General features: G+C 38.9%; 1 protein-coding gene across 1 annotated transcript in view; it reads right to left on the bottom strand.

The window, feature by feature from the left end:
- The window catches only part of LOC122789950 (P2Y purinoceptor 4-like), a 277,570-nt gene extending 273,463 nt beyond the window's left edge, over nt 1-4,107 (bottom strand). Inside the window, exon 1 of the mRNA XM_044057447.1 lies at nt 4,015-4,107. The gene's annotated coding sequence lies outside the window, so the exon portion shown is untranslated. The remainder of the gene's footprint in view (nt 1-4,014) is intronic.
- Nucleotides 4,108-24,910: the final 20,803 nt, after the last annotated feature.

Here is a 24,910-nt window from a genome sequence, read left to right as displayed (position 1 = left end):
ATATATATATATATATATGCACATATGTGTGCTATTTAGTTGTTAGTCGGTTATGTGGACATATGCAAAGATTTTTTTAGCCAAGAAAGTTAGGCAATTGTATGAAAGCTTACTTGCTTAAACCACATAACCCACTTAGTTAACAGACATCATGCCTACAACTAATAGAATGTCTACAAAGGAAATGAATCATCTTCATAGAGATCTGTGAGTCAAATTAATTTAGACAGAATAATGTTGCAGACAATCTCTTATTAGCTAGCCCAATATTATTCAGAGGAATAGATTAGCAAACAAGTTTATTGTTCTGTATTTGGTTAAATGGTAGATAAGAGTGGGACTGTATTTTAGTGTGCCATTATAAAATTCCTTAAGAGTATTACACCTTAAATCATGTGTAGGGTTGTGAACTTATTCATGAACCAGAGACCAAAAAAAACAGTCGTGACTTTTCTCTTAGAATGCACATGCAGTACAAAGTATAACTGGAGTTCAGCACAACTGTAAGGATAACAATATAAAACGGTGCTTCAGTAAAGTAGCAGCCAATTTAATACATTGCGTGTCTGTAAAGATAATGATAGAGTTGCACTTCAAGGATTTTAAAGGCTTGTATTGCATGTGACTGATGCAACATGCCTGTATGGCAGAACTCATTATTACAATGTTTGTTGAAATTCTGTATAGTGGAAATAAGCACATTTACTGTTGCTGTCCTAGAATCAAATTTATTTGAAAATTAAATTGTAAGTGTTGATGTAATAAACACTGATTTTTCTCTATGGTAAATTGTGACATGATGTCTTTTATCATAAAAAGATGACAGACTATGTGGGTGTTACTTAGGACAGACTTCTCGGTATGTTAAGCTGTGGGTTCCCTATGTATTGACTAAAGGAAGACACTTTTCACATTTCATGAATATGTACTGCTTTCCAATAAAGCCATTCTTCCATTGGTTAGCAGCTGTCCCTTGCCAGGAGTTTATTTAGTGGGTACATCTACTTTACTTGACGGGCAGTAGTAGTCTCGTGTGTTAACTGAGGTTCCCAAGAAAAAGACAATAGGATTTGCCTTGGTAGTCAGACCTCACAAATGAGTACTACTTATGCATTGATCCATTGCCACATGACTACAGTCCTGTCTGTAGATGAGCACAGAATACTCCAAGGCCAACATCTCTATTACCCTCAGGGCATACACATCTGCTACTCTAGTATGTAAAGTTATTAAAATGGGTAGTATCTTCTAACATGGCCATTTAGCAAGATAGTAGGAGGCACCAGACAATGGAGATAACCTAGTATCTCTTATGTGCTTATTAGACAAAATAACTAGGTACAGGAAATGCATATCTCATTCATTCTGCAGTCTGCCTCATTTTTATCAGCTATGTACAAGGCAGTGTTTTCTGTATATAAAGGACCAACGTATATTACTGTTTGCCATTCTCATCATAGTGAATAATTAAAATATATCCCTTATTTACCTACACAATGGGCAGTGGTCAGAGAAGCTGGTCGATCATCTGTTTGTAGCTGCTTCTCCTCTTAAAGGTAATTTCAGATGTCGAAGATTGTCTGTAATGAATTATGATAAGAAATGATCTAAGAGCTTCATCGTTTTATAAAAGGTATATGTCTAATACTTAAATTGAGTTATTGGCTAAATCTATCTTTATGTAATCAGAAAATGTCCTTAACTATATTAGCCTCATAACTGCTGTTTCTTTTTTTTGCTAAGATATTTAAAACAGGAATAAACTCTTATCCAACAGTAAACTTCAATATTTTTTTCCGTTTACTGCAAAAAGGTAAAGGCTATAATAAGTGACCATTCTGTTGAACATGAATGTAGATTGCACAGGAAAACGAACTGCACTTTCTCTGCTTTTAAGTGGGCTGAAATCTTTGTATAGCATTCACGTAGGGGATTATGAGGCTTTAGCAATTGCACATCCTACTTTTATTGTTTCAAAATTTTAACTTAATATTACCATACCGTGAAAGAAAGGGCAGCCCCACTTTCACTTACACATACCTGACTGTGGCATTACTGCTATACACCTTTTACAAAAAAATTAGATTAGGCCATTAGACCACTTTCTTATTACATTTTAATGGTCTGACATTGGCATTAAGAGAGGTAACTTTTTCATTCAGATGTTCAGCCTTTGAGTTCTGTATGAGATCATTTCTCTAAAACAACTAACACCTCAAGGAAAGAGACAGCTTCACATTTCCCTCAGTTATATGCAATTACATATGATCTTTAGAAATAAGTTTTGTTTTAGTCAGTTGTATTTAATAGCTGAGGTGATGTGAACACTGTGTTACAGAGTATTATATGGCAATTTAACATGAAGTCCCATTCTTTAGCCAATCCACACATTTGCCAGACCAGTGACAAATAGCTAACAGAATTATAGTATATGGAGGAAGACAATATGCACCAATTTTGTCATGAAATTTGTATTAATATTAAACTGAGGTAGTTAACTGCACATTTAAATTGTAACTGTCTGATTGTCATAACAGAAATGTTTTTCTTGGGTGTTGGTCTTGTAGAAATATTTTCACTAAATTTTCTTCTGCAGGAATCGAATGTTCTTTTTATATTAAAATTACCACGTTTTGCTCTGTGCACTTGTTTACAAAGCAAGCAGTTTTATTTCTCCGATAATGAATTCACTAAAGGCGCATCTTACAAACTAATAAAATTGTAAAATAAACATAGAAAAAAATTATTACAATTCTGTCTCTATGTCTGGTCTACCATAGCTTTGTCAGAAATTGTATATTATTCTTGTTGCTATGAGAAGCAAAAATAAAAATCATTTTTCAGAAGAGTTAGAAATGGGCATGACGTGCTACTGTCTACAGCAAACAAGGTATAACACATACTTAAATGATTATATGTTGTCCATATGCTCATTTATTATCATAAGTCACAAATGCCAAGGTTTGAATAAGTAGTTTAACCCTAGTACACAAACATACACTTGAGGTTATTAATTTTTCCTGAAAAGAAAACCGTATTTAATCATTAAAGTCATGCTTTATATTGTGTTAGTAAATCTGTAAAAAGTTCATTTTTTGATTTAATTATTTCCAAACTAAAAACTCTGCAGTATTGGTTGTCTTACTGAGAAGTACAACTGTGTGATGGGCAACTTTAAAATGACTCTAATGCTGCTATCTTTAATTATACTAAAAGACTTCAACACTTCTTGGCTCAGCTTATTTATTTATTGGCTGTTTTTTATATTTGGTAAGGAGGGGTGGTCTGCTTTGAATGAAATATTCAGTTGTGGCCTGGGATGTAGACAGATTCCTTACAATTAAGCGAAAAGGAATTTTAAGTTGGATAATACACACACACACACACACACACACACACGACTAAATATATTTGGAATACATGCTGGTACCTGTTAGCTCAGCAAAGTCTGCCAGCCCCGAACATTCCAGTACCTTATGTTTTATAAGCCCAGTTTTGTGGGATAGATAAATACATGCATCACTGACAAATCAGAGATGCCAAGCATACACGTTGTGTGGGTTAGCTTGGCTTGTCCTAAAAGTAATCAGTACAAAGCTTTCAAAATCCATATAGTTTTATTATCCTGGAAGTATTTTACCAGATACATTCAAATTATTACTTTAGACACCTGCACTTACACACACACACACACACACACACACACACACACACACACACACACACATATATATATTCCTTCTTGTAGAAAAATATACTCTCTACTGATAAATTTTTCCATTGTACTTCTGTTGAGCATATGTGAAAACATGCAAACAGAGGTACGACTGCAGTATAAAATATTGCAATCGTCTGAAAACAGGTGACTATGGATTAGCAAGAATTTCATAATCCGTCTGGGAGCAATGTACAAGAAATCCTTTATGCTAGGACACAGAATTAGGTATCCATTTACAATGCTGTAAAGAGAACACTCAGTAAAATTATACTCCCAAAATAAGTAAACTTGCTTACCACTTTGAAGTGTTCCCCGCAGAATTAAGTTAATAATCCAGTTTTAAGTTTTCCAGTGCGGATACCTTAAAACTTTGCTACTTTCTGTCTTCCTTTTTGTCTTGGCAATGTGTAGTGAGAATCTGATTTATCCTCCCACTTAGGTAGTGATGTCATCACTCTTTGGCTGTCAGTTTGACTGTATGAATGAACACTACAGTGAAATCTGATCCTGGGTCATCAAGACTGTATTTACTGAAAAGAGGAAATAGCAAAATGCTGGCTGGATGAACGTATTAATTTTACAAAAGGATTCCTGAACAGAAGAGTGGGGAAGGGGCATTTAAAAAATAAATCTACAGCACGGTTTAGCTCACATATAATGAAGTTAACCACTGTGAACTGCTAAAAGAAGTGCCATGACCTACTTTTAGCTTTGATAGAAAATAATATTAAAATATCTGTATGCCTAATAAATATCTTGGGTGTTGCAATTCCATTGCAAATGAAAAGCTTTCACCAGAATGAAGTTACAATTTTTTTTTATTTTTATTTCTTGTAGAATGAAATTTTAGCACATATCTATTCCCTGTTTAACTGATTTGTTTATTATTGATGCTAGTTCATAACATTTGAACATTCATATATTATGTGCTGGGATAGTAAAGTCACATAATGTGACTTCATTGTTAATAACATATATACGCAAAAGGATTTCAGCCATTAACTTAACAAGGGAATTTATTAACACAAACAGTAACAATAGACATTTCTGTACAGACTAGACCAAGATTTTAGTTGAAGCTAGATATTTATTTTATTATAATGTAGATTGCATAGCAAAGTGTATCAGGCTGGTTTGATTGTGATCTCTCTTAACTTGTGCTACACTATAGCTCCTACTGTTGAAAATGAATTGTGGTTGTAACATTGTTGCTAGTTTACATTGCACTTTTCTATTCAAGTAAATCTGACACCAAAGGCTATGTCTATGATATAATCAAGTGTGATTATTTAATACTTGTCTTCCAGAGTCAGTGAATCAGTTTTATAGCTTCATATGCAAATACTTGGTTGTCAGTTTTAAGACTAGCCTAGCCAGAACCCCCTATATCAAGTGTTAGTGTTACCTACTGCTTCAAGGAGATGAACAAATAATAGGCTTAGGGGAAGTCTGTGAATGTCCAACTCCATTTCTTACATTCATTTTGAAGGAATCAACTTTAGCACTTATTTTATTCAGGGGATGAAGGCTTAGTGAGGTTAATCTCGAATAAAGCAAAGGTAGAAAATTCTTTAATATGTAGAGATAGTTTATCCCAGAGCTGGGGGGAATGCCTGAGGATAAGACCTTGCCATTGTGTCTTTTTAATTCACAGTTTAAGATTAATATCTTTTGCATAGGTTTTTGAAGAGCCATTTGTACTCTGAATGACAGACGGGACTTTCATTTCACAAAATGCTCAACATAGAACTCCACATAGAGGTCTGTAGGAGAAATAATAGATGGAAAGTACAATTCAGAAGTCTGAATAACTGAGTCCAGACCTCCTGACTTTTTTAATAGGAATTTCTGGAATCTCACAAGTTTAGTAAAATGTTATGAGGTTCTCTCAAGTTGAGTAATATGTTTTGAAAGCTATAAACCAAAGGGAGTATTATATTTAATGAGTGGTCAGATATAAGTTGAGATAAATGGGAGAAAGACTTCCTTCCTTTCTTTCTTTCTTTATGTACTTATTTTATCCTTCGTTGAATATGTTGGTCAGGGGAGACCTTAGATAGTGTTGATACTACTGGGAGAAACTTGGCCAACATCAGGGAACTTCCTGTATTCTCTTTGCTAGGGGCAATGGGATTCTTTACATCCACCTGAACTGCTGCCAATACAAGCAGATGGGACCTTGGTTTAACGTCTCATCTGAAGGATAAACCACTTGAGAATGCAACAGCCCCTTTATACTGCATTGCAATGCCAGCAGTTCATCTGTCTAGTGTGGAAACAGAACCCATAGACTTCTGCACCACAGGTCTGTGTTACTACCAGTTGCGCCACTGACATTATTATGATGAGGATGTGATGCTTTTCGTTATTAACTGGGCCAGATAGAAACATTTTCTAACTACACTGGTGACATGATGGTCAAAGGAAAAGTAGCAATACACAGAAGTGTCTGCATCTCTAATCACAGTGTCACTCCTGAGGGGATGTGTTATCTATGAGACATTTCAGTGAATTGTTGATTCTTCCAGAGTGAACAATACTAAATTTTTGTAATTAGTTTGAACCCATTTTCCTTACACTATTTATTTGCTAAGTCCAGCCCTTCCCTGAGTAGTTTCACAGCAATAGAAGCTTAAATAACAGCCCATAGTTTACAGTCATCCACAAACTTAGCTTAGCCACCCTAATAATGGGCAATTTCAACTACCCCACCATTAAAGGGGAAACTACTCATGTATCAACTCTTTTGCTCAACGTTTTCTGGAATTCATAAATTCCAATGCCTTGGATCAACTTATCCACAACCCCACCAGGGGCAGCAATATCCTAGACCTGGTCATTACCAACATGGGCGACCGGTGTTCCACACCAGAGATCAATTCCTCATTGGTCAGATCTGACAACAAGCTAATCACCCTAGACATCCACATCCCGCCCCCACCCCCCATTAGGGAAACCACCGTAAAACTTTCTCCAAAGCCAACTTTGCTCTTCTTAAAACAGAAGTGGCAAACTTCACGACACCCATGCAGACGGACAATAGAGGTACGACTGCTGAATCCTACACAAATGCACTTTATAAGCACTTACACGAGTGCATGGATCGTGCTATTCCTAACAGAACCAAGATGCTATCCTCCAAAAAAAGGAAGCCAATCTGGTGGTCCTCTGCCATAAACAAACTCTACAACAGGAGAAAGAAACTGTTGCAAAAAGAGTAAAATCCCATGATTGGAGGAACTCCCTGGTCAGCCTCAGTAAGAAGCTGAGATCCCTCATAAAATCCTCCAAAGCTAGTTACGAAAACAAAATTGCCACTGATTCTAAAGACAACCACAAAGCATTCTATAGCTATGTCAAGAATATCAATGGCAACACTCAGATCTGCTGTGAGTTACAGCACAATGGCACTAAATATACAGAACCAACTGATATTGCCAACATTCTGGCAGATAGGTTTAGTACTAACTTTACCCCCCCTCACCCCCTAAAGGGCTCATCTCTATACCAGAAGAATGCAAAGTTCCTGTAATCACAGCTGCACAGGTAAAAACCGCACTCTCCAAAGCCAAGAACACAGCATCCATGTGACCTGACAACATCCCAGGCTGCGTTCTACATGAACTGCAGAATGAACTGGCACCCCATCTAAGCACCATATTCAATCGTAGCCTCACCTTTGGCTTTGTGCCCACTGAATGGCACACAGTGATGGTTATCCCACTCCACAAAGGGGAACCACCATGGACCCTGGGAACTACCGCCTCATTAGCCTAACGAGCCTGGTCTGCAAGGCCATGGAATGTATCATCATGGATCTTATACACAGAGACATTGGTAATCTCCAGACTCTGGACCCCATCCAGTTCGGGTTTATAAAAGGCAGATTATTCCTCCTAAACCTGATAGACTTCTTTGAAGCAGTCGCCAAAGCCATAGACGAAGGTAAGGTGATTCACAAACCCTATATAGATCTCGCCAAGGGTTTTGACACCATCCCCCACTCTGGAATTATAGATAAACTCACTAAACTAGGTATAAATCCCTATGTCACAAGATGGGTTGCCAAATGGCTCACTGACAGAACCCACACTGTGAAAGTAGCAGACTCCAAATCCGACTTCAGACCATTGACAAGTGGAGTACCACAGGGTTCAGTCCTAGGTCCTCTCCTGGTTTGGTATCTACTTTTCTAAAGTACAGGCTAACAAAGTTCGCAGATGACTGCAAACTAGGAGCCATAATCTAAATTTCCTAACTATGTGGACATCCTACAAAAGGGCCTCACTGAAACAGATGCTTGGTGTCAAAGTCATGGCCTCAAGCTCAATGCCTAAAGGTGCATTGTCATCCCCTTTTATAGTTTCATAGTATAGTACTAGGCTGTCTGCCCTGGGGCATTTGTAAGCCTAGCCATAGTGATGTGGCTTTTGCCACCCCATGAAATGGTACAAAAATGTACAGAATAAATTTAGAATACTGTGCCTCTGTCTAGTAGTGACACAAAGGTCCCCTTATATAATACAATTAGTTTACTGTGCCCCTGTATAGCAGTGACACAGATGTGACCCCTGGGGTAAACTTACAATCTCCCATCCACTCATCAAGATTTCTCTTGAAGAGAGTCAGTGAGGGGCTCTGCCTAATACAAACTGGGATCTTGTTCCAAAGCAAGGGAAGCCTCTGGCTTATGAATCTATCCCTTTAACATGTCCTATTCATACTTGTGCCGAGGTTTAAGTCTTTAGCTCTCGTGGTCCTGATGGATTTGGATTTTTTGAGGTGGAGCATGTCCATCAGATCCTGATTGGACATAGCCTTGTACGTCAGGCAGAGATCACCTCTGAGCAGGCAGTATGCTACTGAATAGAGCTGAAGTTTCTTTAGTCTGGCAGAATAAGACATATGTTGGAGACCCTTGATCCTCTTGGTGAGGTACTATTGTGGTCTCTCCAGCTGTTGCAAATGCCGGATGAGGTACATACCAAATGGGGCATTGTACTCAATCATGGGTCTGATGAGGGAGGAATATAGGGGTACAATGACATCCTTGGATCTGGATGTGAATCCCTTCATGATGAGGTGTGCAAGGTAGAATGTTTTTCTAACCACTTTGGCAACATGGGTGTCAAATAAGAGGTTGCTGTCGACTTGGGTCCCTAGGTCTCTAATTACTTTTTCCGTACTCAGTGGGTTGCTGTCTATGTGATAATTTGTGGGTACTTTGTTTTTCCCAAAGGGGATGACTATACATTTTTTGGCATTTAGTTTAAGGCCGTGACTCCGGCACCAGTTGTCCGTTTCTGTGAGGCCTTTTTGTAGGATGTGTGTGTCTGCTGGTGTATCGACTATGGCGCCTAGTTTACAGTCATCTGCGAACTTTGTCAGCCACAGCCCTCCCATGTTTGCTTTAACATCTGAGAAATAAATGCCGAACAAGAGGGGTCCCAGGACAGATCCCTGTGGGACACCACTTGTGACTGGCTTTGAGTCTGACATTGCTCCAGCGATTTTAACTTTATGGGTTCTGTCCTTTAGCCAGTTTGCAACCCATCTAGTGACATAAGGGTTTACTTTTAAGCTGTTGAGCTTATCTATGATGCCTGAGTGGGGTATTGTGTCGAAGGCCTTAGCCAAGTCCAGGTATGCTGTATGGACTGCTTTGCCCTCATCAATGGCTCTAGTGACTGTTTCAAAAAAGTCAACCAGGTTTAAAAGCAGGATCTGCCCTTTACAAAGCCGAACTGGGTGGGGTCAAGTGTCTGTAGGTCACCTATGTCTCTGTTTATGAGTTCCATAATGATTCTTTCCATAGCTTTGCAGACCAGTGGAGTGGGACCACTGTTGCTGTACGCCAATGTTCAGGTACATATCCCGAAGTAAGGCTAAGGTTAAATAGCATTTTTATGTGTGGGTTTAGCTCCTCTTGGAGTTCACGTAACACGCAACCCGGGATACCGACAGGTCCCATTGATGCTGTGTTTTTTGCTTTGTTTAGGGCGGTTCTCACTTGGACATCTGAGATGACAGGGAGATTACATTCAGCTGGGATAAGTATTTCTTCTTTTGGGGGTGAAAGAGGGGAGAAATTTGCACTGAACCTGTCAGCCAGAATGTTGGCAATATCTGTGGGTTCAGTGTATTTTTTGTTGTTGTGAACCAACTCTGAGCATATCTGAGGGTTTCTGCCCAGGTTTCTAACATAGCTGAAGAAGGCTTTGTGGTTATCTTTAGTGTCCTTTGCGATTTTTCTCTCAAAGTTGGCCTTGGATGTTTTTATGAGAGAATGTAGTTTTCTGCTAATGTTGATCAGAGATGTCTTCCCTTCATGGGATTTTGCTCTGACGTGCAGTAGCTTCCTTCTTTTGTTATACAATTTGTTTATGGCTGAAGTCCACCAGACAGGACGCTTACCTTTGGTGGAGAGGGACTTGGATTTGTTTGGGATTGCATGATCCATGCATTCTTGGAGATGTCCATAGAAAGCATTTGTGAAGGATTCGGCATTGTGGGATGTGGTATCCACTGGCACAGTGGGCTTAAAGGATACCATCTCAGTCTTAAGAAGAGTGAAGTCTGCTTTTGAGAAGTTTTTCACTGTGGTCTTTTGTGCTGGGAGTGGAGGTGGGATATGTATATCCAGGGTGATTAGTTTGTGGTCAGATCTCACTAGTGAGGGGTATACTTCCGGTGTGGAGCATTTTGTCCCCATGTTTGTGATGATCAGGTCTAGTATATTATCTCCCTAGTGGGAGAGGTGACTAGTTGTTCCAGTGCATTTGAATTTATGAATTCCAGGAACCTTTGGGCTAGGGTATTAGGGCTAGAATAATGTACCCAATCTATGTTTGGATAGTTGAAGTCTCCCAGTATGATGGTATTTTGTGATACATTCATATCCTCCAATGTCTTTAGGAAGGCTGAGTGGGGTTCTTGAGATTGGGAGGGTGGTCTGTAACATGCTACCAGTTGTATAGCAGTTTTGCCTATGGTTAGTTGCACCTGTATGGTCTCTGATGCTTCATGTGTTGCTACTAACCTGGAGGTGTGGGTGTCCTTGATGAATATGGACACTCCCCCTCCCTTTGTGGTTTGGCCCGGGTTTTGGGGCCGAAAAGCATGATACGAGGTATAGCCTAGTAGTGCTGGGGTGCTCTCAGGAGCCTTGAACCAGGTTTCAGTTACTGCACAGACGTCGATGTTCTCCATGCTGAGGAGTGCATCAAGTGCCTGCATCTTGAGATTTAGACTTCTGGTGTTGAGCAGCATTACCCTTAGTTTTTTTCCATTTTTGTTTTCTAAGGAGGTGGGTTTGTCTTTTGAGCCTTGCCTAAAAAAGGTACTATGGGGGTGGCAAGAGCCTTAGCCAATATCCGGAAGCCCAGTGGTGACAGGTGTAAGCCATCCCTTGCGAAGCAGCGTGGCTTGTCCAACATGTCATCCCAGGCAGACAGACATTGGATCCCCTTAGAATGACACCAGTACTTGAGCCAATTGTTAAAGCTGATCATCTTGTCTTTGTATTGTGGTATCATTCTTGGTGAGGGCAAGATGCTGCTCAGTGTCAGGGTCATACCAGCCTGGGTTACATAATCGGAGAGCTCCTCTATGTCTCTTTTCATGTAGTCCAGGGAGGTACGTCTCAGGTCATTCACACCAGCATGGACAATGACTGAGTCATATTTGTACTTGCTTTGGAGTGACTTGAGTGCATGTGTTATGTGGCGGATCCTAGCTCCCGATAGACAGCTCACAGTCACCTTCTCCTTGTTCAGCCTGGTCAGCGGTAAAAACTCTGTACCCATGAACTACCACATAGGCGGTAGTCTACTTAACACCGAAAGTGTGATAAGAGACCTTGGGACACAGGTGGACAGCAGTCTCTCCTTTGATAATCACATTGCCACAATAGTCAGGAAATCCTTCAAAGTGGCACACCTCATCACAAAAAGTTTCTCATCCATGAAAAAAAGAGGTCATTGTTCCCCTCTACTCATCACTCCTTAGACCCATTATAGAGTACAATGCCTCTTTTGGTATGTACCTCACAAGACATCTACAACAACTGGAAATGCAGCAGAAATACCTCACAAAGAGGATTACCGGCCTCAAACAGATGCCCTATACAGACCGTCTCAAAAAAACTCCAGCTTTACTCTGTCTCATATCACCTACTCAGAGGCGGTCTCTGCCTAACATACAAAGCTATGTCAAACCCAGAGCTGTTGGACATGCTCCACTTAAAGAAATCCCAATCCCTCCAAGCTACACGGTCTAGGGACCTAAACCCTGTCACTACAATAAGCAGAACATGCTGGAGGGATATATTCCTGTCCCAGAGACTTCCCATAGTGTGGAACAAACTACCTATCTATATCAAACAAAGCTCATCATTAGCACTCTTCAAGAAAAATCTTGATGATTGAGTGGGAAATAGGAAATTCACCCCGGGGATCATCTCTGTAGCTCTGCTCGACAGGGGCACAGGAAAATAATTTTCCTGGGTGGCGAAAGCCAGGGTACCTCTTTTGGCTAGGCTTATATAGGCCCTAGGGCCAATAGCCTAGTACCTACCTATGAACCTGTTATAAAGATCTGGAATGTTTGCTTGTGAGAAATAAATGACAAATAGTAAGGTGTCCAGTACAGAGTCCTGTGAAATACCACTAGAGACATTTTGTACTTTCTGAGGAGGATGTCTGCAATTCTAACAATTTACATTATGTTTGTTACCTTAGTTGCTATCCCCTTTACTAGATATGAGCTAATATTCTGGTTCCCAATTTGATGATGACGATCACATAGGAAATAGTAAGAAATGCTTTTAGCAAAGCTCATATATATGGAGTGCACAGTTAGTTTATTTAGAAGAACTGTGGAAAGTTGGTGCTATCTCTGGCAAAGCAAAACCATCTAGGGCTAAAAGTTTAGCAGGGTTAGTATTAATCAGCTTCAAGATGATATATTCTGTGGCTTTACAAAGATGATTGCTTAGACTGCTAGGTCTGTAGTTGGAACCCCCTACCTTCCCCAAAAAAAGTGTAGGAAATTGTTGCTGTCCAAACATCAGGGATGTTAAAAGTGGTGAAACTGCTATTGAAGAGATTTGAAATTGGGTCTGAAAGGGTATGTGTAGCGCTAATCAAATTATCTGATATATCATAGGGCCCATGCAAGTACTGTTAATTTTTAGCAGGGCTGAGAGGACCTTTTTCCACAGAAAGAGGTTGAAGCTCAGGGGTCATGGGAGGGCAGTCATAATAGTTTCAGAAGAAAAGTTAAAACTATAGTTGTCAGCTAGAATATTTTATTTTTGGGTTATGGATCAGTTCAGAATATTAAAGTGTTGGTCCTTAACTTCCTGACACATGTAGATAAAGATTTCTAATTGTTTTTGCTTTATGTGACCATTCTGAGTTCATATTCAGCTTTTAATTTTCTAATTGCATCTTTGAGTTCTTTGTTAGGATGTTTAAGCCCCAACATTAGGAAGGTAAAATCTGACCTTCTATAAGCACTTAGAGCTTTCTTCCTTTTCTTATAAAACTTATTTATACAAGTGTTCCACCATAAAGGCTTAGTTTTGTACCTCCTTGAGTGTTTGATGGACATTGAGGCAGGTTTATCTAAATCACTATTGAGGTGGGAATAGAACTCAAATGTAAATGCTGTAGTTCTAGCTGTGGAGTCAGTTTAATGAGAAGGGCAGAGAAATGTACTAAAATCACTAAAATATTTCAGGAAGTTAACTTTTGAAAACCTTTTTGGACATAGAAGTACTTATAAGGGAGGATGGTACATACAGAGTTGTACAGACTGAAACAATGATATAAGGACACTTCCAGGATATTTTGTCCCCTAGCTGGGGTGTTTACTAGTTGTTCTAGTTAACCTTGTATTCATAAAACTAAGGAAGTGTTGGGCTTGATTCTCTATTGCAGTGTAGGTAGGTGTCAGCCAGTCAATTGAAATCGCCAGAATATTTTTAAAGGTTTACAGGTATTTCAGCTAGAGAACTGCGGTAGCTGTTATGGGTTGCAGAGGTCTGAGAAGGAATTTTATGGAAGGCATTCAAGTAGTAGTTAACATTGTGTATGCTGACTTGGATTTCCAAAAGTTCAAATTTTGGGTCTTGAAAATGTTGGTACAAAATGTGGAGGTCTCTGATAATGCGTGACACATCCCCACGATTGCCCATAGGTCTGAGACTTAATAGATGCTGAATCTCAAACTAGATGAAATGGTAGCATAATACTGAAGATGTTTCAGTAACTACATACGTATGTACGTGTCTGACTTTCTGAAAGGCCTCATTATTTATTTATTTTATTTCTTTATTTTAGGAAAACAACTCTTTATTCATTCCCGTATTTTCATTTTTACCTGCTATGCAATTCCCATGCACAGTGCACATGATATTTCTGCACTGGTTGCTGTTACAACCATTTTATAGCTATATGTTTGTACTACATTAATAAATTAGTCTTATTTCAGAAAAATCATCGCCTACATTTAATTTGCCATTAGGCAACTAAATTCAAATATTATAAACAACTGTTCCATTTTGTCTTACTCGTATGTTGGATTTAACATTGGTCCTTAAACAAAAACAGTTAAACATGAGTTAACTATTTAAAATACAATTTTTAGAACAGGACTTAATGACCATATTGTTTTATTCTCGTGACTTAACTATTGAGCATATTGTTTTATTTTTACTATATTACAAATCTTAAAACTTGGACCAGTTACTTCACAGCTTGTATTTCAGTCTGCTTTATTAAATAGGTATAAATCTTGGGTGCTTTGTTCCATATCAATATCATCTTTAAGCTCAGTTTCCATTGTAGAATTCCTTACAACCTATTTTTTACTATGGAGTTATGTTTCTCAGGTCTAACAGTTCTGAGTTCCATATTTGAATCTCAGTATTCCTTATTTATACCTCGTTTAGTGATGGTTGTTCTTTAGAGTTCCATATTTGAATCTCAGTATTCCTTATTTATACCTCGTTTAGTGATGGTTGTGCTTTAGAGTTCCATATTTGAATCTCAGTATTCCTTATTTATACCTCGTTTAGTGATGGTTGTGCTTTAGAGTTCCATATTTGAATCTCAGTATTCCTTATTTATACCTCGTTTAGTGATGGCTGCTCTTTGGATTTCTCTTTTCTAGTTGTATCTTTCTTAGCCACTATCAACACTAAAGACCGGCATAATTTTTGCCACTTTAGTACAACAAAACTAGCTATATACTGAGGTTAAATTCACTTCCAAGCTATGACTTGGGATATTGTTCAACTCCTTTTTGACCGAAGCAACTCTATATATTCCCAAAATATATACTCAAGTCCCAAGAATCAGTTTCTGAACTGTGGCACACCTGGATAGTCAGTGCTTACAATGCATTCTTGTCATCTTTCATAGACTTTTATCTCACATGTTGCCCCTTAAATCGTCAGTTAATTAAATCCCATCACTTTCTCACTTGTCTTTTCAGTTCTTGTCTTTTGTGATGTTGCTGTTTTTAATCAGCCCAATATAACTCTAGTCTTACTTTTAGTTTGCTAATATCTCAACTGTCTACTAATATTGTTTCCAGTACCCAACTATATATGTCATTTTCTATTTATTATTCTATATTTTCTTTATAGTATCAATAATATTATTTATTTAACTGTTTGATAGATTTAACCTTCTAATATCAATTCTGAATGTAATATTCTGACATGGCATGCTTACACACAGTGTAAATTGTACTGTTCTGACTATTTTTTGTGATGATGCAGATGTAGAGTCTACAAATATTGGAACTTTAGACATTTTATTATGGTGAAAGTCAAGACTGAGAGGCAACACCAGGGAAGAAGGCAGAGGTGAAGGCACAGAAAATGGATGGATCATACATAGAGTGCAGTGAGGCTGAAACACACAATTGGTAGATAAGCTGAATGAGGTAGACTGAGTAAGGCTGGTAAAAGGATAAAGGATTATTGTCATGAGGAGTGGCTGTAAGGTGCTATTGTATGGATTATGATTGGGTGGAGAGAAATACAAAAGGGATGTGATGTGAGAGGGAATGAAAGAAGAGGGAAGGAAAAAGCAAGGTAATGAGCCAAGAGAGGATGAAGAGGAATAGAAGGATGTAATAAAAATAGAGGGGGATGAGAGAAGGACACTACAAAGTGGTAAGGAAAGGGATATGAAAGTAAGTGGTTTTGGGACAAAAAATGGTAAACAGAATGCATATAATTTGTACAGATTATTTTGTAGAACAGGCATTTTGCTCTTTCTAAATCACTTTAAGTTGTCCTGGTGGAAATGTATCCACTGATACAGGTCACTCACACTTCATTTTTTAAGTAGAGCTGAAAAAATGCACATACAATCCTTAAACAGTCATGGCTATGACATCTGAATCACATTCACTTAAAGAGCTGCTGAATTCTCTGTGGCAATAAACTGAGTTTCCTTTACTTGCTTTCAAAGTACCACAGCTATAGTTTTATGTATGCATTCCCTGAAGATGCTTTAATAAACATTTTTTTTTTTGCTGTCTGACCATCAGACACCTTCTTAGTCAATGTCCCCATCAATGAATGAGGATTGACTGAGGGGGGATCATCATTTATGCATCCATCAGAATGGCTTTGATTTTTGTACGCTGCCTTATACTCATGCTTCACTCAGTGAAGTGCCACAAAAGGAGTGAGAGAGGCGTGCAATCAGCTGCAATGAATGGTACCACCTGACTTTCAAAAGGGGGGGTTTCCATTTATGTAGTCTTGCAGTCTTGCATATCCTTTTGAAGTGTGATGACCATGTATGCCTTGCCCATACCCACCTTTACACCATAACCCACCTCTGAAGAAGGGCTAGGCTGGTAAAGCCCAGGGTGAAATTCTGAGTACCTATACCAGTCATCACATATAAAGGAAGATAATGTCTCATACTGCTTAATCTGCAGGTCAAGTCTGTTTCAGAGGCGGCAGAGATGCTGAGTGATGAATCTATCTCTCTACTGTATCTTATTTGTGTGGAGATTTACATCCCTGCTTCTGGTATTTGTGGGCTATTTGATTAGTTGACAAAAGATCCAGAACCATCGACACTCTAGTGGCATAGAAAACAAGACACAGTCACCCTTCAGGTGTCTACAAGAAACTAAATAAAGGGACAATATTTCTGGTCTTTGCTTGTAGTTTAGGGTTTTTAGGTCAGTGATCTTAGTTAGGAACCTCTAGGGACTTTCTAGTTGTTTGATATGTTTACTGATGTACATTCTGATGGGGATGTTCCACTCATTAGTTAGTCTAATCAGTGCTGACTGTAAGGCAGCAGTGACTACTTTCAATCTAGATGATGTTCCCTGACCAGTTAGTTGTACTGCATAGGACTTTCTGAATAGTGTCAGTAGGTTGCCTTTTGAAATGTTGGCATGTCAAATACTGAGTGACGACATGCCAAAAAAAAAAAAAAAATCAAAACTGCAGGAGAAGAACAAATTTTGAACATTGCGCTTCTCCTTTAAACTTATTTTTTTCATGGGGGAAGCCCCCTGCACCCCTAATGTGGGAAGCAAGCCCCCTTGAACAGATATATATATATATATATATATATATATATATATATCTATATATGGGTTCCTATGAATACACCGACAGTCAGAACATCGACACTCATCGACACCAAAGATCGATTCAGAACATCGACATTTCAGGTAAGCGATCTTCCCCCTTACAGGACCCATGGTAGCACTTGTTTCTCTATTACAACGTTAAGGACAATGCAAATTGTAAACAGTCGCGTTAACCTTACGCGTTGCAACAGGGAAACAAGTGCTACCATGGGTCCTGTAAGGGGGAAGATTGCTTACCTGAAATGTCGATGTTCTGAACAGTTGATGCTTTGGTATCGATGAGGAGGTGAGTGTCGATGTTCTGACTGTCAGTGTATTCATTGCTCCAATAATGAGCCTTGTGGAACACTACTAATCACTTTCAAACTCAGTGATAAGGCACCTGCCACCTCACTGTGTGAGTTCTATTTTTTAACCAGTTTGCTGTCCATCTTACAACATAGGGATTTATTTTTAATGTGTTAAGATTACTAACTATTCTAGCCTTGGAGGATGGTGTCAAATGCCTTGGCTGGGTACAGGTATGTCATGTGGATGGCATGACCACGATCAACAGCTTGTGTTACCCTCTTGAAAAGGTTAACGTTATTTATTAAACAGGATTATCCTTGATAAATCCAAGCTGCTGCAAGTTTAGTCTTATAAGATTTTTGATGATATAGTTTACCCAACAGACTCTCCCAGCAAAATACCTTGTGAAAAAGTTATAAATCTGCTTAAATTACCTACCTGAAGCAGCTCCAAAAACAAACTATAAATCACAGCTTCCTAGTTCAACTATAGGTGTTCCTTCTACTGTAATTTATCCACACTTTGAATGTGTTTTTAAGACTATCTGCCTTTGAAAAAGTTAACTGCTCCTTATTTAAAGTATTACTACAGGGCAGGTGAGCATACACACAGGTTAGTTTTTGTGGCTGTAGTAACTTAGTTTGAACACCAAGAGGCAGCACAACACCAGCAGTCTACCATATTTCTTGCTGTTTTAAATAACAATAGTACCAATAGCTTTTAGTTTAATGTTATTTTAATTCCCAATAGTTCCAGTATATGTAGGTTTATTGTTGCCAGCCACATTCTAGAGTGTTATTTGACCCCTAGTACGTCTTCTGTACCCTTTGTCTCCTGTTTTTAAATTTATATCTGCAACATTTCAATCTCTGGCTTGCTCTCTCTTTACCTCTTCAGCTCTGATTTTCGCAGTTACTTCCTTTCTGATTGTTATTTTGAGTGCTGTTTCACACTGCTGACCTGGCCCTGTCAGTACTGGTTCCAACCAGCTAGGCCACTGTCAAGGGAGCCCGCAGGATTTTTTGCAGGGGGGTGCAAACCCAGAGCCCCACCCACATAGCTCTCCCCGCCCCCTGCCAACAGCCCCGCCCACATCCACCCACCCAAGCCCCACCCACACAGCCATTCCAGTGTCCCATTACTTGGCTATTTCTCCCCATTTGCCGTAGACACTGTTCAAATCTGTGTGCATACTGTTTTATGCTTTAGTTCTACAATGATTACAGGCAGTTGGATTTAATTTACAACTTTTATTTCAAACATTATAGCCCAAACACTGAGACATTTACTAAACCTAAACAAAGCAATAGTCTTACAATGAAAACAGACTTGGCAATAAAGCTTCTCTTCTTTTGAAACTCACATTCAATGAAACAGCGTTGAAACCCACATTCAAAGAAAATGCATCTGGCCAGTGGCAGGTTATTTACCTTTGAACTGTTTTCAAGCAATAGGCTCCTTGCACACTGTTAGGGCAATGCAAAAGTTTTGATTTACCGGATTGTATTAATTATAATATATAATTGAATTATATCCCTTGTATTATACAGCAACACTTGTTTGAGTGTCTCTGCTGAAGTAAAAGTAATCTGCATAATTCCACATTAAAGATATATGAAACTAATGAAGATGTTGCTAGAAAACAACTGTATATTTCACTACATATTTCACTACTTTCATCTACAAATTCAGTGCCTGCTGCCATCAAAGAAAAAATTGCCTATGTTAAATTAAAAAAATGGTAAGCTGGTATATTGCAATAGAAAATGGATGGCAAGCTGAAAAACAGGTTCATAGTTATTAGGCATCTCATCCAAAGGAGGACATCCTCAGGACTGCAGCATACAAATATACATGCTGTAGGAATAGAACCTCAAGCCTCTACATTAAGATGCAAGTATTCTACTTGGGGTGCTACTAACATAGCTTTAAAACTTTATACCACAATAGAGATACTACTTGCTAAACAAAACAGTTGCACATTGTAAATAGACTTGGCATGAGCAGCAGTAAACTTCACTTCCCTTAAAACTCAGTTCCTTGAAAATGCACTTGAAAATAAATTCCACCTGCTAACTCTAACTTGGGCATTTCACTTTCTCTCTCCCTCACAAACATACCATACCCCTCAAGGCCTCAACCTTAGTGCAAGAAATCTGGACAAAACCTAAAATAAATAGGGACAGATTATAAATATGGCTCTCATAAACTTAGAAAATTGCAAGAGTAACAGGATTTGTGTTAGTATGCATTTTTCTAAACGATATGACATCTAAAACTGAAATGTTTCATTATTTAGCAACTTCAATCCTTTTTAGGAGGAATATGGGGCAAAAATCTGGACATTCTGCAAAAACCTGGACAGCTGAGGGGTATGCTACCTCCCTCACACACACACACAAAATAATTCTGGTCAGACTTGAATTAGTTCTGGGAAGGTTGCACTGAACGGCACCGTGCTTGATCTGAAGTGGGTGAAATCCTGGTAGCCAGTGATAATAACTGATCTGCAGCTCAGCAATGTGGAGCATTAAAGCATTTTTAGCAGAGCATTGTTTCATCACTACCTATTGTGTTTGCACATAAGCTGTAGTTATTTCAAACATTTGCCTTTTTTGATTACTACAGAGTACATTTACCCACCAGAGCTATTGTGTTTTGACTTCAGTGTGGAGCTTACCTAGTTGTTGCAGGGCTTGGCTTTTAAGTAAGGTAGCAATGCTTATTTACCATATACCATTAAAGCCACCCAACTAAGTGTACTAACACACAGACACTGCTATAAGACACTGGTCTCCAATAAAATGTAATGAGCTTCTGAAAATACTGTAATCCTGTCCTTTTATTACAAATACTGTCATATGCATTTCAATACCCAAGGCTTATACATTATCTAGTTATGTAAATATTCTCTGCATGACAACAACGAAAAGGCTTTCAATGCTGGTAATTCTTTAACAATATGCTTACTAAAGCTTACTTGCATCTTACAATCTCCGACAAGCTTACCTGATGTTCATTAAACCATGGCTACTTAAACAGAGCAACAGGGCACTGTGACAGCATGCAGTTCCTGAATAATAAGAAGCATAAATCAACAGTATAAAAATCTGATAGAAAACCAGAACATTCTGCAAAATCAAGGAGAGATGAAAAGGCATGGTCATATTTGTGATCTACCTTGGATGGGGGGATGCTCTGCACACTTACACTGCATAACTGCTCCTTGCCTTCCTTGGACACATCCAGAGCCACTACAATGGAGGGTGGGGTGCAATAAGTATGTCATAATTTGAAATGTCTCTGGCTGACAGTGATGGTTGTAACACTCATACCTCTCAACTTCAGTGCAAGAAATCTGGACAAAGCCATACATAGAACACAGGCCCAAAAATAAGGCCAATTTTTAAATATTGCTCTTATTAACTTAGATAATAGAACAGTAGTAGATCTTGCATTAGTACGTATTTTCTGAAGGGTATAAAATCTGAAACTCAAATGTCTGCCATTATTTTCTAACTTCAATCTTTAATGACTTGCCACTAATTTGCCAGAAAACCACAAGTTTATGAAAAATGGACCAAAATGTGATGCAAAAATACCTGTCAAAAAAGGGACACCTTTTTAGTATTAACATTGTTAACTTGAGCAGCTAACAAAATAAGAGCATCTACATGCATTTCTGAAATAAAAGTAATCTATAACTCTGATCATTAGTTATATACAATTGTAAACCCTCCACACTTTCTTCCAAAATTGCCATTTTGGAGGAGGGATTATTAGGGGAGAGCAACATTTTGAGCCAAAATTGGGGACAATTGAGAGGTTTGGATATTCCTAATCTACAGTGATTTGCACATACCTCTCAACCTCTTAATGCAGGAAATCTGGACAAGGCCAAATATATTGGGGGAACATACAAACACTACTAAAAATTGCTCTTGTATAAACTTAAGACAGTCTTGCATCAGCATGCATTTTTCTGAAGGTTATGACGTCTGAAACTATGTGTCATTTAGTGACTTCACTCCTAAATGATTTGCTAGAAAACCACAAATTTTATGAGGAACAAACCAAAAATAAGAAGCAAATATCTATTCATTCTGCAAAGATATAGACAACTGAGAGGTATAGTTCAAATCGGGGCTGTCTGAGTTCGCTACCCCCCCCTCACAAAATCATGGTCGAATGGAGCCTCCCCCTGCAGCCATTCCAATGTCCCATTCCTTGGTTATTTTGCCCCATTTACCATAAACACTGTAATGTGCATACTGCTTTACTTCTGCAATGATTTAGGATTTCATTTGAAAGTTTTATTTTGCATTTTACAGCACAAACCCTAATACATATCTGTTAAACAAAGCAATGCAGTTTCACAATGAAAATAGACTAACATTAAAACTTCTCTGCCCTTGAAACTCACATGCATTGAAACAGCATTGAAACCCACATTCAAAGAAAATACATTTTGCCAGTGGCATATAAATATTAACTCTGGGCTGTCTTCAAAATCATAGGCCCCTCGAACATAACATACACATGCTCCTTGATACACCTTCCTGACTGTATTACATTATATTCCTTGTACAATACAGTACAGTTGTTAGAGGGCATTTTAAAATTATTGTTTTGAACATTTTTCCAGTAAACAGTGAAACAAAATGCATACACCACTGACAAAACTGCCCAATTCAGAACATTTCCATCATAAAAAGTCTACTTAACCTTCTATAGTCCACCAGTATCAGTAAAAAATATGCACAATCTCTGAAGTAGTAAAATCCACATTAAAGAAATTTGTAACTAATAAAGAGGTTGCTGCTTTATATGTCATTGTTTAATCTACAAATAAAGTGCCTGTTACCCTTGAAGAATAAATTGCCTTTGTTGCATGCAATAAAAATGATAAGCTAGTAATACAGCAATAGGGACTGGATAGCAAACTGATAACAGGTTCATAGTTACTAGGTATCTTTAACAAAAGGACTGCAGCATCCACCCCCTTTACAACACAGTACAGTATCAGCAATGCATCTACCTATTGTGGGAGTAGAACCCACAGCCTTCAGCATCAAAAGCAAGGACACTATCTGTTGTGCTATTAACAATGCAAGCAGACTAAACATAAGCAGCACTAAATTTTTGTTTCCCTGCAGCTCTCAGCTCATAAAATCTACTCGACACTCAGATGTATCTCTGAACTTTGCAGCACAAGAAATCTGGAAAAAGCCAAAATTTATTGGGGGGGGGGACAAAAACCAGGGACACATTTTAAACATTGCTTGTATAATGTTGGAAAGTTGCTAGAATAAAATGCTGCGTTACCACCATACATTTCACTGCCACGTCTTGAACCCAGGGGACCCTGTGCAAAACAGTCAGAGCAACATACCACTACGCCAAATCAGCTGTTTTGTGAAAGAGGAAGACTGAAACTTAAATGGCTACCATTTAGTGAATTCAGTTCTCACCATAGCACAGCTGTCAACCTCTTAGCACAAAATACCTGAACAAAGTCAATAATGGGTGAATACAACCCCCAAACTTTCAGTGAATTCAGTTCTCACCATAGCTCTCAACCTCTTAGCAAAAAACACCTGGACAAAGCCAGTAATGGGGGAATATAGCCCCCAAACATATTCAGTGAATTCAGTTCTTACCGTAGCTCTCAACCTTAGCACAAAACCTGGATGAAGCCAATAAATACCTGAACAAAGCCAATACTGGGTGAATACAGCCCCCAAACATATTCAGTGAATTCAGTTCTTACCATAGCTGTCAACCTTAGCACAAAACCTGGATGAAGCCAATAATGGGGGGGGGGGGATACAGTCCCAAAGACAGGGATGCATTTCAAATATCCATCTTGTACACTTAAAAAATTGCTAGAATAAAAGCTTTTGTTACCATGCAGTTTCTGAAGAATATGAAGTCTGATACTGAAATTTTATAAATGGAGGTCAGTAATTTCTTGCCTAAGAAAGTAGGTATAAGTGGCACTAATTTACTTTGGTTATGTCATGGTATTAATAGTATTCACACTGGTTTAACATGGTTTAGACTAAGTAGTAGTCAAAAACTTTGATGTTTTTCTCCAAGTGTCATTATAATGAATTTGGAGCACAGGTGACACACACACACACACACACACACACACACACACACACACACACACACACACACCTTACCAAAGCTGCCCGTTTCAGTTCCCGCTCCACTAAAGCGTCCCATCTTCCGTCCATTTCAGTTCCCGCTCGCAAGGATCCCATCTTCCATCCGTTTCAGTTCCCGCTCACTTGCCAGGGCCCCATCTTCAGTACGGTCCTCCAAGTCATTTCAGCTCCCGCGCGATGATCCTCTAAACTGTTCCTGCTCGCAAACGTCACGCAATGATGTCAGCATACCTGTGACTGGGCAAAAAAAAAACAAACTTTTTTTTTAAATCAAAGGATTAACTTGTCAGCGGATTCCAGGGGGGTGCAAGTGCACCCCCTTGCACCTGCCTGCGGGCGCCCTTGGCCACTGTGACATCCATCTCCACTCTCTCTCTCTCCCCCCCAGTTTCTTTCACTTTCTTTTCTTTCCAACCCCTCCCCCAGACTCTCTAACTTTCCCTTCCTTCCTGTGGCGCCATGTTTACCTCTCTGAATAACTCTAATCCTTTCCCTATATCACTGCTAGAATATCCCTTACCCCCCTTGCATGCTTTCCTCTGAACTTACCTTCCACTCCAATGATTTTTTTTTGTTCTTTGACCTTGATTCTTCCTTCCCTTGGCTCTACCCACTCCATTTGCCCTGCAGACTCACTCCGCTCCCCTCCCTTGACCCCAAATTCCACTCGCCCCAGTACCTCTACACTTACACTTAGCTAGCCACTCCCACCACTTCCACTATCCAATCCAAGCTACCCATCATACCCCCAAAATCCCCTCCCACAGTTCACCTAGTAAAGTAAGCCTACCCTTCAAAATAAACTAACTTCCCAACTTAACTCACCCCTTACTACCATCCTAAAACCAACATCATGACCCTCAAGCCTCTATTCCTCCTTACTCAAATAATAATTCTAATTACCCTAACTTACCTAAACTGTATCACCCAACCTGCTAATGCAGACCACCCCCCCCATTTCACACCACTACCCCATCCTCTACAAAGTACACATTTACTGTTACCCTTATATCTCCCAGTCTGTACCCCCTCAACACTAGCATGCTCTTCCCCTATAGACTCCTACCTAACTCTAAAAACACTGTCCCGA

Source organism: Protopterus annectens, chromosome 15.part0 (assembly GCF_019279795.1).
Source record: "Protopterus annectens isolate FY-2018-M chromosome 15.part0, PAN1.0, whole genome shotgun sequence".
Classification (NCBI taxonomy): domain Eukaryota; kingdom Metazoa; phylum Chordata; order Ceratodontiformes; family Protopteridae; genus Protopterus; species Protopterus annectens.
Note: the sequence above shows the minus strand (reverse complement) of the source record. Positions and strands in the feature narration are given on the sequence as shown.